A 12,957-nucleotide genomic window follows, 5' to 3' on the forward strand; every position below is an offset into this window, starting at 1 on the left:
AAAATCTATATAAATTATTGGAAAAAAGGGGGATCGGAAAGGGGGTGGGGATGGAGGAGAGAGTTCATGATCTAAAATTGTTGAACTCAATATTCAGTCCGGAAGGCTGTAAAGTGCCTAGTCGGAAGATGAGGTGCTGTTCCTCCAGTTTGCGTTGAGCTTCACTGGAACAATGCAGCAGGCCAAGGACGGACATGTGGGCATGAGAGCAGGGTGGAGTGTTGAAATGGCAAGCAACAGGGAGGTCTGGGTCATGCTTGTGAACAGACCGAAGGTGTTCCGCAAAGCAGTCACCCAGTCTGCGTTTGGTCTCTCCAATGTAGAGGAAACTGCATTGGGAGCAGCAAATGCAGTAGACTAAATTGAGGGAAATGCAAGTGAAATGCTGCTTCACTTGAAAGGAATGTTTGGGCCCTTGGACAGTGAGGAGAGGGGAAGTAAAGGGGCAGGTGCTGCACCTTCTGCGGTTGCATGGGAAGGTGCTGTGGGAGGGGGTTGAGGTGTAGGAGGTGATGGAGGAGTGGACTAGGGTGTCCCGGAGGGAACGATCCCTGCGGAATGCCACCGGGGGGGTGAAGGGAAGATGTGTTTGGTGGTGTAAAATAATTAACTGAGCTGCCTGTCCAACCTTAAGGTTGGCGGGCAGGTGAAGAGCCCAGGCGGCCTTCGTATTTATCATAAAACTTCATCCACGAGCTGGATGAGGTTTCATGAAGGTTTTTAAACTTTAATAAAAATTTTCAAAAAAATTCATAGACACGTCCCAGCTCATGTGACACTGTCACATGAGGAGACATTTCTTAAAATTTTTTTCTTCCTTTATTTAAATTTTTTAATATCAAACTAATCTCCCTGAGGCAGCTCTGTGCCTCAGGGAGATTTCTGCGCTCTTTCACGCGCAGGTATGAAAGAGCGCAGGCACCGACTCACCCTCCTCCCCCCGCCCGCACAGGGAGTACTCAGCGCTTCCGGGTGCACGTCACACTGGACGGCTCATGTAAAATGGTGGCACGCAGCCGGTTGTGGGCGGCAATCGGCTGCGCACCCACTCCCACCCAGCCACCCCCCACAACGGGGGCAAAATTCTCCCCTAGGTCTATAGCCACTTAGGCCACATTCACACCCGATGTCAGGGTATTTGCAAGCTGTATACGAAAAGAGCCTCAGGTCAGCATTTACTTATGTTAGTCTTTATCGCAAGGGGATTTGAGTACAGGAGTAGCAAAGTCTTGCTTCAATTGTATAGAACCTTGGTTAGAACGCACCTGGAGTACTATGTGCAGTTTTGGTCCCCTTACCTTAGGGAGGATACTTTTGTTTCATGAAAAGCAGATTACAGCCACTAATTAGTTATGGGCAATTTTAACTTTTCAAGGAAGACCTGTGTTTTTTCAAAAAGAAATACAAGCAAAGAAACTGAACTAATATAAATTGACCACATCTGGAAAATTCCTATGTGGAGTATACTGACAGACCTGTCTTGAGAGAACATGGAATGTCGCACCTGAAAAGGTGTCATGGCCTTCTTCAAGCAGAGACACTTAAAAGGGGGAAAAAAAAGTGGCAAAAGACTGAACTTTAATCTCCTGTGGTTGCAGAGACCGGAGACTGATTTTCATGTCTGAGCAGACATCCAAAATCCATCTCCTGTTGATTTATATCTCAGAACATGTAAATGGCCTAAGATGAAAAGAACATGGACTCTGGATGCGAGTCATAGTTTCTTCCCTTCCAAAGTGCACAGGGAAAAATCTGGTGTTAAAAAGCTGGTGTGCTGGTGTGACTGTGTGTTACAGCAATCAGAGAACAAATCAGTCACCCCGTACCACCACCCCCTGCACCCGCACCCCCTCCCCAGCAACATGAAGGCAAAAGATCTCTCCCTCTTTCTCTCAGATGTTACAATCTAAAGGAAATAGGACAGCCTCCCAGCCACCCTGCAGAACGAAGTGTCTCCAATTAACTGCAAAACTATCAAAGTCAGCTCTACTGGAATCACCCAACTTAAGGACTGCAATGTATAGCCACCTACGCCTCACAGACAAGCCAAAGACTGATTCCTATATATTTTTTAAACTTTTATTTGGACTCAACTTATCACTTCTGATCTGTGTTGTATGCGTGTTGCATTTTTATTATATTTTCTTGGTTTTTAAAAACTAATAAGCTTCCTCTTTCTTTGACTCAAGAAAGTCTGGTTCAATTGGCTCCTTCTACAAATAAGTACATTTGGACAGGGAAAAGGTATCCACAGGGGGAAGGGATCCTTTTTAAATTAACCTTGATGCAACCAACTGAGAGATTCAAATAAAGAAGGGCAACCAGCTCACTCCTCCTCACTTGGGTGCATAACAAAATTGGGTTCCCATTCGGGAGGTTAACGACCGGGACCGGTCGTAACAATTGCCGTAGAGGGGTGCAGCGAAGGTTTACCAGACCTTTTCCCAGGATGGTAGGACTGTCCTATGAAGAGAGAATGGGGAAACTGGGCCCGTATTCTCTTTAGTTTCCGAAGAATGAGAGGTGATCTCATTGAAACCTAAAAATACTTAAAGGGATTGATAGGATAGATGCAGGTGAGATGTTTCCCCTGGTTGGGGAGTCTAGAACCAAGGGACACAATTTCAAAATAAGGAGGAAACCACTTAGGACTGAGATAAGGAGATATTATTTTACTTAGAGGGTTGTGAATCCTTGAAATCCTCTACTTCAGAGGGCTGTGGGAGCTCAATCGTTGAGCACGTTTAAAACACAGGTTGTCAGATTTCTACATACCAATGACATAAAGGGATATGAAGAAAGTGTGAGAAAAAGGCATTGAAGTGGGTGACCTGCCATGATTTTATTGCATGGTGGAGCAGACTTGATGGGCTGAATGGTCTACTCCTGTTCCTATGTTCACTCCTGGCAAAAATGATGGGCGCTGGGTTCGGGAGCAAGACTTCTGGAATTGGGGCTCTGGCACCATCTTGGCTAAGCCAGAGACCCTTTCCATCCCCGCAAAAATTCAGGTCTAAGAGTTAAATGAGTCCTATACAGGGCTGAACAAAAGAAATGGCATGGGGTGGGGTGGGGTGGGGTAGAGGCGAGGGGGCGCGAAATAATAAAGATAACACAAAGAAGCTGTAATGTTCGTAATAGTCTTTAAGAGTTTTGTCAAAAAGCTTTACAGAACCTTCTCTGCCTTTAAAAGCATTCTTCATCCAAGGTTCTGGTCATAAACTCTTGTATGAAGGCTTGGCACTTGTGCTTTTCTTCCTCTGTTACGGGCCATTTCACTCTCTGTTAAAGGCACAATATTAGAGCAATATTTTAGCGCCTTAGCACATGCCTCAGAAATGTCCCAACATGTTTCAATTAAAATAAAGCATTTTTAAATGCAATGAATGAAGAAAAATGAAAAAGGGTTGTGGATTTTTGGAATTCTGTATTCCAGAGAGTTGTGAACACTCAGTCATTCAGTATATTCAAGACAGGGATTGATAGACTTTTGGATACATTTAAGGGATATGAGGATTATGCAGGAAGGAGGAGTTGAGGTAGAAGATTGAAGGGCCAAATTGCCTACTCCCCCTCTTATTTCTCATTATGCTCTTTTGAATGCATATGGCGAATTTAACATTTTTACCTCAAATATTAATGAAAAGGATTTTAAAAATTGAAACTTTATTGAATGATTGAATTAAAAGTGATCTCGGCCAAACATTAGAAATTTACAACCTAATTACAAATGTTGAATGACAGAATGTAATAGAAATCAGTGTTCACAGTCAAAAGGTCTAGTGACCAGTTAGTTGTTAATTGTTGATAAGGTTATGCCTATAACACACAAATAGCCTTCAGAGATTCATTATCGAAATTCAGGAATAGAGGCAACTGAGGTAAATGCTAGAGAAGGACCGGCATTCACAATACCATATTCCAGCAAGAAATCAATGTCTTCACGAGGAAAGAAAGCAGTATGTGTGCAATCCAATTTACTGGGGAGGATTCATAATTCAACAAGAAATTATTAACAAATTGGTGGTGTGTGTTGGTTAAAGTATTTTCAAAAGTGTTTTGAAATGGACTGTAAGTTGTGTTCAGTTTCTTGGAATCTAATTTTACAATAAAATATCTAGCTATTTTCTTTTACAGTATAGCACCGCACATCACTATTCCCCATTCAAACAAAGCTGCAGCATCTCCCTTTGATTTTCCTGAAGCTTAATTTTTTCAATACCTATTTCATTTTCTCCTGCCAGGTCTGTGGTGCCGGAGTTGACATTATCCTCAGGGCAAATGGATTATGATTCAATTGTCCACCTAAGTTTTCATGGGCATTGCAGGATATAGCATGGCCAGATTACTCCAGCCATCGTTCAGTGAATGACCTCTGTTGACCCATGCAAATATTTCTGTCTATGTTGCCATTCTTACCAATGGAAATGCTGACCTGGAAACTGTTATTGGAGTCTAACTAATATAAGTGGCATACCAAATCTGTCCTAATATTGTAAATATAAAACAACATATTATAAATCACCAGCAGCATATATAGTTTATTTCTAATACTCTTTTAAATGTATATCGTTAGAAGTCTCCTAATTTGGTCACAGACTAAAACTATTGGTCATAGATCTATGAGATATTAGAGAACCACATGTAAAGGAAGAAACCTGATAAAAACAAAAAACTACTGCGGATGCTGGAAATCCAAAACAAAAACAAAAACAGAATTACCTGGAAAAACTCAGCAGGTCTGGCAGCGTCGGTGGAGAAGAAAAGAGTTGACGTTTCGAGTCCAATGACCCTTCAACAGAACTGACCTGTATAACATGACAAGACTTAAAATACAGAAAAAAATCGGGGGCTGAATTTTCCCCCGTCAAGGGGGAAGTTGAAGGGCAGACGCGTACAGGTGCGCTTCCGATCAGCACCCCCGATCGGAGGCTGCTCAGTGCAGCCTCAGGGAGATCAGCTGTAAATGTAAAAAAGATAAAAATAGAAAAATAAAATTTCCCTAACATGTCCTCTCATGTGACAATGTCACATGAGTTGGGACATGTCCATAATTTTTACAAAAACTTTATTAATGTTTTTAAAAGCCTACATGAAACCTCATCCCGCAGGCCCTTTAATTACGTAATTGACCCTGTGAATGGCCTCAATTGGCCATTGACAGGTCAGCGGATGTGCAGCTGATTTTGCTGCACCCCCGCCTTCCTGAAAATTTAAATGGGGCGGGATGACGTTGGGAGCTCCCCCGATGTCACCGTGCATCATTTTACGTGTCAGCGAGCGGGCCCCGCCCCCATTCGCCGACACGTAAAATCCTGCCCCATGAAATGTTGCAGCAATGTACAATTTTAACACAAAATAATTTAATTAAATTTAAAACTCAATATGCAGCCAATCATCAGCAGTGACTTTCTTTGACTATGAATAGTCAGTCCTGGCTTTATATTCCCCATTCCCAATAAGACTAACTACAAGCAAACCACAGCTGTCTTTTTCTGTATTGTGCAGAGGGTTCTGAAAATGTCAACCACCTAAAATCAATCAAAATGAGTCAAAATCTTGGAACTCCCGCCAAACAAGCACTGTGGGTGTACCTGCACCACATTGACTGCAGCAGTTCAAGAAGGCAGCTCACCACGTCATTCTCGGGGGCAATTTGGCAAAGGCAATAAAAATGTTGGCCTGGCCAGTGACATACAGTCCACAGAGGAGTGTTTTAGGAATTAATCAAATGTTATTGCTGCTGTTATTATTAAAAAGTAAAGCTATTATCAGACTGAAAATTGCACATGTGAAGAGATCATAGATGTACAGTACCTCTATGTTGTCCATTTGGAGTTGCTTCATAGTGCAACATCACTAAATTAATAACTTCTGATGCTACTTAATGTCTTAATTTACTACATTTTCTTGCCCAGAGAGATTGAAAATATCCTTTGGTCAGAATTTTCCAGACCCATTGACGTCGGTGTCATGGCAGACAGGGGGAAGTGGGGGGGTACAATATGGCGAGAAGGCCAAAAATCAATTTCTCACCGCCGTGAAACCAGCTTGTGATTGTCTGCTCCACCCATCAATGGCAGGCCAAGTTGCCCACTGTCGCATGTCAGGAACCTACTGAAGGATTTTCCCTCAGCGATTTGGGGGCAGGGCCCGCTCGCCAAGGGGAAAATGATGCGGTATGACGTCGGGAGGAACCTCCAAAGTCATCTCGGTCCCTTTAAATTTTTAGGAAGGCGGGCGGACAGTGAAATCAGCTGTCCGCTGCCGACCTGTCAATGGCCAATTAAAGCCATTGACAGGCTAATTAACCTTGTTAAAGACCCTGCCCATCCTGGAGGGCAGGCCAGGAGCCCCAGCGGGCTCCAGATTATTCATGAAACTTCATCCACTGGCGGGATGAAGTTTCATGTCCGTTTTTTAAAAATTTAATGAACTTTATGTGTTTCTTATTAACATGTCCCATCTCGTGTGACATTGTCACATGAGGGGGACATGTTAATAATTTTAATACTTCTCTATTTTTTGACTTTTCTTACCTGCCAGTAAACTCCCTGAGACAGCACTTTGCCTCAGGGAGCAGTGCGCTCTTTCATGCGCATAGGGCTTCCTGTTGGGCAGGCCGCTTGGCGGGCCTTAATTGGCCCACCCACTCAAAATGGCGGCGGGCCCCATTTCGGCGGCAGGGGTCAGCTGCCCGCCCGCCGCCAAGCCAGTGGGGCCCGCTCGCTCATCGAGATCTAAATTCTGCCTCTATTTTCAATATTTTAGCATCTCATTATAACCCCTGCTCGCCGGAACCCCCATGCTGGATCATCTGGGCAATCACGCCGTCGTGTTTCACAACTGTACATGAGCGATGTGCACCTGGCGAGCTGCACTTCACTCAGGACTTTGGGATTTGTTTGCCTACCTTGCTTCAGGCAGCACTCCCGGTCATCAGCGCCAGGCTTCGCAGGCAGCACCACATCACTTTTAGGGGGCTCACGGGCAGGTCTCCACTTACCAGACCAGCCATAAGGCGGGGATGGCTTTTCAAGGGGAAAAAGTGGCCTCAGGGAAGGGAAGAGGCTGCAGTCTGAGGGCAGTACTGGGGAAGGGGGTATCCCAGGGTGTATGTGGAGGCACATGTTGATCTGTGCAAGTGGCCCCAAGAGTGCTAAGGAGGCAGTCTCCAGAGGAGATAAGGCCAGATGGAGATGTGAGGGTGTAGGCGAGAGAATGAGTAGCGATGCCACTTGAGCTGTCAGTGAGTGAAATGCCAGTGAATGTGTGACGGCCTTGTGAGTGTGCGAGTTAAGGGTGATGAGATGGTTGCCTTACCCTGGTGGCACGAATGAGATCATTCATCCTTTTCCTGTAGTGGATGGCCGACCTCTTGTGTGCAGTGTTGGCTTTGACCACCTCTGCCACGCCCCCCCCAAGCCAGAGTGGTGACACTGATGGGGCTCCTGCAGCCAGAGCAGGAGTAGAGGACATTGCAGCAGGCCTCCACAGTGTCCAAAAGGCATCCCAGGGGTGCGTCACTGAATTGGGGGGCTGCACTCTTCTTGGCTTTCGAGGCCATATTTTCACCAGAGCGCTCCTGGGCTGCAAGCATCGAAAAGTGTGCACACGGCTGCTGTTTAAATATGGGGAAGCGGCAAGCTAATGGCGTGCGGGCAAATCAGAGGCTCCCTGCTAGCAAGATGGCATGTTTCCTGTGGCTGCATAGTTAATGAGGTGAGAATGGGATGATATAGTGCAGATATCTGCCATTGCGGCTGGCAGGTAAAATGACTTTTTCCCGCCCGCTACTGCACTTTGTGCAAATCTGGGACTATTCCACATTTTGCTTCTATTGATAAAGAATCCTAAAGCAGAAAGGTGGAACTGCAAGCTGCAAAGCATTATACTGTTGAATGATCAGCAAGTATGACACGAAACAAGACCAAATGCTGCAACTGTATGGCTCTTGAATGCAAACTACTTTGCTTATGGTAAGAATATTAACAGGCCATAATTTGCTGTCAAAATAGTGGTGGGGTTTACGGCACCACTGTTATTTATGCACAAATGCAAAGTCACCTAAGGAGAGATCTGCAGTTAAAAGTGAAAATCCAAGCATTGCTGTCTGAAATGTGCTACTCCACTATTAGCATTGTTTTTTGGCACAAAAACAATGATCAAAACACATCTTTCTAAAGTTATACGACTTTGAAGTTCTAATAAACAACTTCTAATTGTGAGTTGAATGACAGGGGTCAGTTTGGAAAAAGACTTCCCATTAGCAGGATTTCCTATTAGCGTTTATACTTAGCATGTAACCTAATCAGTAAAACTGGCTTATCGACAGACCTTGAGTTGTAACCAGTGTGCTGATGTGGACAATTACAGTTTGGCTTTGTTGATTTCTCACATCAAAGGGGGTTGGAGTATACCTCTATCCTTTACTGCAACTTCTCAGTTCTTGCAGAATTCAGAGGCCAAGGAGGATTTACACTTACATATTCGAGACAAACTCTGATCTTCTGTTATAAGTTGCTTCATTGGACAACTTAGCCACACTGGAGTGAGTGGCCAAATTTAATCTTCAGTGAAGGCCAGGCTTCAAACCCAAAACTCGAGCGTGAGTATTCCAAGTCAGCTAGCAAGCTAACCCTAAAATGAAGCTTTCATTCGATGTTCATTTAATTTAAATGTGCCAGTTGTAGATAGCAAATTACATATTTCACTAAATTTAAAGAGACAAGATCTTCTGTTTTTTTTAATTTTGGTCCATTATGGAAGCTTCTGGGCTTTAATTATTAGGACAAAACGACAAACAGAAATAATGAGTGGAATTTTACGCCAGCGGGATTTTACAGTCCTGCCAAAGTCAATGGACTTTTGAGCGGCTCGCCACATTTTATAGCATCGGGCCTGCTGCGGCATGAAATTCTGCCCAATTAGTTTCCGCTTTGGTTATTGCTGATGAAATCCACTAGTGCCTGTGAATAGGCACATACACAGGCACACACACGCACACACACACACATGCACACACACGCACACACACATGCACACACACACACACACAATGGGCCATAATCAGGCCGACACACGCACCAAATTGCAATAGTTTTAAGAAGTGTTTTATTCCCTTATGTTTCTGCCCAAACACATTTGTACATCACCAAACATAAAATATTTTATGAACAGTGCAATCAGGCAACATTTTATAATTTTTTTTTTCAAATTTTGTTTTAAACGAATTCTTTGGAAAACTTAATTTAGTGCAGTTTAACACAACTGTAAGTGAGCTTATAACAGAAAATAAGCATTTCTAGTGTACCACCTGTGAGTAGCCAGATTTTCAAAGAATTGAAAACAACTTTAAAAAACTATACAGAACCATTTGGTAGTTATAAGGTTATAGTTGTCAGTTGTTTAGTAAATTAAACAAAACATAATTTGAAACTTTTTAAAAGTGCCTAGTAGTGCCGTGCACCCAAAAGAAAAATGTAATCTTAAAATCCTTCTCAAAGGCCTGCAAACAGATGTAAATCGCAGAAATCCGAAATGATGATTAATTCAATCCGGGGTATGAATAATTTTGTGGGCGGGCTGGTTTTCAACCCAATGTTTTTTTTTAAACTAGTACAAAAGATCACAGAAGCAGAACTTGCACTGGACATAATTTTGCTTGATTTTCTGCAATCTTTTTGTGTTAGTTTAACTGATTTCAGGTGAATTGTGCTGAAAAAAACATAACTGAACAGAAACTCCTGGCCAATATATTTAATACTCAATTAATTTTCACAGAGCATTTCTTTTGCAGAAATTAATAAATAAAATGTGTTTAAATTTCTGCCTTTTGTGGCTGATTAATTGATTGTTTAGGTTCCATTTGAGGTAGAGAAAAATGGATAAAAGCAAGGAAGTATTGCTTTTCCTCAAGGAACCCTTCCTGTGCAAGTGGGTAAAATTTGCATTATCCAAGAGAAGACAGATGTGACTTTTTCAATTCTTTGGTTTTCTTCCTTCATTATTTAAAGCACAAATGTAGTCATCAAATTAAAAGGTTGATTAGTCTAGGTATCAATTGATGCAATCTTGGAAATAATTGCATTTGTAGAATATAAATCCATGATATGGTAATACCTGGGACTACACAAACATCTTATGCATCCATTCAACCATGTAGACCGAAGAGCTTCAGGAAGCAATTAAGGACAATATTTGATGAAGTGGACACCAGTGATTTGACTGAAGAGATGAAACGAGCATTTGAAGTGGTAATTTATTTCTATTGCACTCCAAGTTACTCAAATAGAATCCAATGTCAATGCCAAGTATCAGTTTAAGTTTGGGGATTTATCATGTGTTGAAAACTTGATAATGTGAAAAACAGAAAAAGGAATGGTGTTTCACAAGGTCATGTTTTGAAAAGAGATTGTACATATAAAAAGGTTGATTATCAGCATACATTATATTAGTATCACATGCCACTGTTATGTGATGTACCAAGTATTCAAGGGTCTTAAGTGTACTATTAGATATGGAAATAGCAAAGTCCAGAATTTTTTCTTGATAGTCAAATACTGTGAAACCCGCATGTATGCACTTCACTTGGATATGCAAGCTTCCTAAATTACTAAACCAATAGTATTGTTTGGAAGCAATTTGATATCTACGTTTTTCTTCAGTTCCCAAAGCTGCTCATGCAGCCCTCTGCACTTTGATCCACTTCTCTGGGACATGCAGTTACCAATGTCAGTTGTCAAAGTTAGGATGTGGCATTCATTTTCCACTTGTGTTTCAGTTACAGGAAGCAAGGGTATCAGGAGGTGAAAATCTTTGCATAACCTGGTCCTGAATGAAAATCCCTATTAAAGTGACAGCCCCACTATATTTCACTTTGACTTTGCATTACCACATCTCCTGTTTGCCCCTCAGTGAAAAGCAGGAATGAGCAGCGATTCACTGCGCCAGCACAAATACCGACAGTTGGGCAGCCACAAGACGCCTGCGCTTTACAAACGGTCACTTAGTTGAACTGATCTGTAAATTCCTTGTGCACACTGAAGAGCAATAATTAGCCTCTCTTCAGGTGCACTCTTATGTAACAATGTATTGAATAAATGAGTACATCAGTACTTTTATTTATAATGTTGTCATATTATTATAGTATTCTAAAATGCGGGTGCATTTTTAATAAATAAAAATTATTTACTGCTTGCTGGCTCTAGTCTATTCTTTGTTCTCTGCCTCAATGTTGTAAGGTACTTGATCGTTCTTACCATGTGACAAATGAAACTATGCAGCGATGGAAGATGGTTAGCAGCGATAACAGAAGATACAAGTTTTGACAAAAAGACTGACTGATATCGGATCTGCTTGCCGGATTGGAGATTCTTTATATCATTCTTTTGCATGTAGAACAAAAAGCATCATTTCTACATGTATTATCTTCAAAGGTAGGAAGCAACAATGCTCTCTTAAAGAAGAGGAGGAAGAACTAAATGACAATCAACACCAGGATGCGATGACAGCCATCACCTTAACCACATACTGCTGGCTTCTTGACAATATACTATTTTAATTATATCTTATACTTTCTCAAATCTTAGTATAGGTACCAACTTTCTTTTTTTCGCAATATCCCTTCAACTTTAGAGCTATTGCTGTCTCCCACATGCAATATTTTCTTCTTCTGCCGAGAAGTTGGATGATGATGACAACAAATTGCATTTATATAGTGGCTTTAATATACGTCACAAAGCACTTCACAAGAGTGTTATCAGATAGAAATTGATATCGATCAGGAGGAAGTGGACATCAGGACAGGTGGCCAAAGGCTTGGTCAAAGAGGTTAAGTGCTGTCTTGAATGAGGAGGGGAAAGTGGAGAGGTGGAGAGGTTTAGGGAGGAAGTACCAGAGCTGAGGACCTAAGTGGATCAAGAACTGGATGTCAATAGTAGGGTGAGGGAAATGGGGAATTAAAAGCCGAGATGGAAGGACACAGAGCTCTAGGAGGCTAGCAGGGTTGGATGAGTGTTTCAACATTAGATAGCAAGGTTACATAGTATTGCCCATTCACCTAAGCTACTCTATCTTTTTGTGTGTGGAAGTGACCTTTCTTTGGTGGTCATGGCAGCTTTCATCTTACCTTATGTTAAGTTCTCTGCTGCCAAGCAGAGCACCCAACTGGTGCCCCAGCCAAGAACTAGCAAGATTAGATGAATGCACGTAAGAATACCAGCCTAAACTTGGAATTGGATGATCTAGTTTCCTTTTGGAATCCTGGTCTTTATCACTAGAGCCAAGCCAGCTGGCTTGGCTTTGACAACACAGCACTGAAACCATTCCATATGAAATGAGTCAACTTGTTCAATGTGTTTTTCCTTGAGCGATTTTGCAGTTATAATTTTAAATAATGGATTTTATTGCTGTTTTCAAAATACACACTTTCTATTATATAACAGCTGTACAAAGATAATTCTCAGCAACTCTTAAATGTGGAAAAGTATGCTGGAGAAGTGATTATTACCAGGGAACACATTTTCACTAATAGTATCAAATTTGCAGAAACATTTTGCAATCCTCAGAAGGTTTACAAATTAATTCTGTTTTTTAAGAACTATATTAATAAAGAGAAAATGTTACTTACAATATTCAGTTTGCCTTGCCATTTAATTCAAGTGGACCCATCAAGATCAATAATACCTTCTCCTTCCCCAGGGGGTAATAGCCTATGATTCCAAGTTACGGCATCAAAAAGAAATGTAGGCCAGGATTTTACATCCCGCGGGCAGGCACGCGCCTGACCCGAACGGGCGTGAAATAGCGTGAGATGATGTTGGCCGAGTGTCCTGACATCATCGCGCACTCACGCGATATTTCGCTTGGCTGGCGCACGCGGCACTCAGAAGCGCACCTGCTGACAATTAAGTGGGCAATTAAGCCCATTAGCAATGCAACCAACAGCGATTTTAC

At 42.1% G+C, this 12,957-nt stretch overlaps 1 long non-coding RNA gene across 1 annotated transcript in view; it reads right to left on the reverse strand.

The window, feature by feature from the left end:
- Nucleotides 1–12,739, reverse strand: part of LOC144689156 (uncharacterized) — a 307,944-nt gene extending 295,205 nt beyond the window's left edge. The window contains exon 1 of the long non-coding RNA XR_013578576.1: nt 12,632–12,739. This is a non-coding gene — a long non-coding RNA (uncharacterized LOC144689156). The remainder of the gene's footprint in view (nt 1–12,631) is intronic.
- Between the last annotated feature and the right edge of the window lie 218 nt (nt 12,740–12,957).

Source organism: Cetorhinus maximus, chromosome 13, assembly GCF_964194155.1.
Source record: "Cetorhinus maximus chromosome 13, sCetMax3.hap1.1, whole genome shotgun sequence".
Classification (NCBI taxonomy): Eukaryota; Metazoa; Chordata; class Chondrichthyes; order Lamniformes; family Cetorhinidae; genus Cetorhinus; species Cetorhinus maximus.